The following is a 661-nucleotide window of genomic DNA, read 5'->3' as shown; positions in this document are numbered from 1 at the left end:
TGTGATGGTGGGTGCCTGCAGTCCCAGCTACTCGGGAGGCTGAGGCAGGAGAATGGTGTGAACCCAGGAGGCGGAGCTTGCAGTGAGCGGAGATTTCACCACTGCACTCTAGCCTGGGTGACAGAGCAAGACTCTGTCTCAAAAAAAAAAAAATTGAGAGCAAAGTTGATAGTTATTTGACAGAGTAGTTTTGTCTCTTGAATATGAGAATATAAAATTGGGTCTTGGATTTATTATGAGTCAACAATTTTCTGTAAAATACCAGACAGCAAATACTTTAGGCTTGAGGACCACATGGTCTTTGTCATACCCAGCTCTGCTGTTGCAGTGAGAAACGTATGAAATTGAGCATACTATGAACAAGCAAGTGTTTCTATGTTCCAATAAAACTATTTATGATGACTGATGTTTGAATTTTTTTTGAGACAGGGTCTTGCTCTGTAGCCCAGGCTTGAGTGCAGTGGCATGACTACAGCTCATTGCAGCAGCAAATTCCTGGGCTCAAGTGATCCTCCTGCCTCAGCCTCCCAAAGTGCTGGAGGTGTGAGCCACTGCACCTGGACTGAATTTCACATAATTCTTACATGTCATGAAATCTTTTTATTTTGTACTAACCACATTAAAATGTGAAAACATTCTAAGCTTATAAGCTATAAACAGT

This window comes from Colobus angolensis, unplaced genomic scaffold (assembly GCF_000951035.1).
Source record: "Colobus angolensis palliatus isolate OR3802 unplaced genomic scaffold, Cang.pa_1.0 Scaffold40, whole genome shotgun sequence".
NCBI classification, from domain to species: domain Eukaryota; kingdom Metazoa; phylum Chordata; class Mammalia; order Primates; family Cercopithecidae; genus Colobus; species Colobus angolensis.
The sequence above is the reverse complement of the archived record's forward strand: the minus strand, read 5'-3'. Positions refer to the sequence as shown.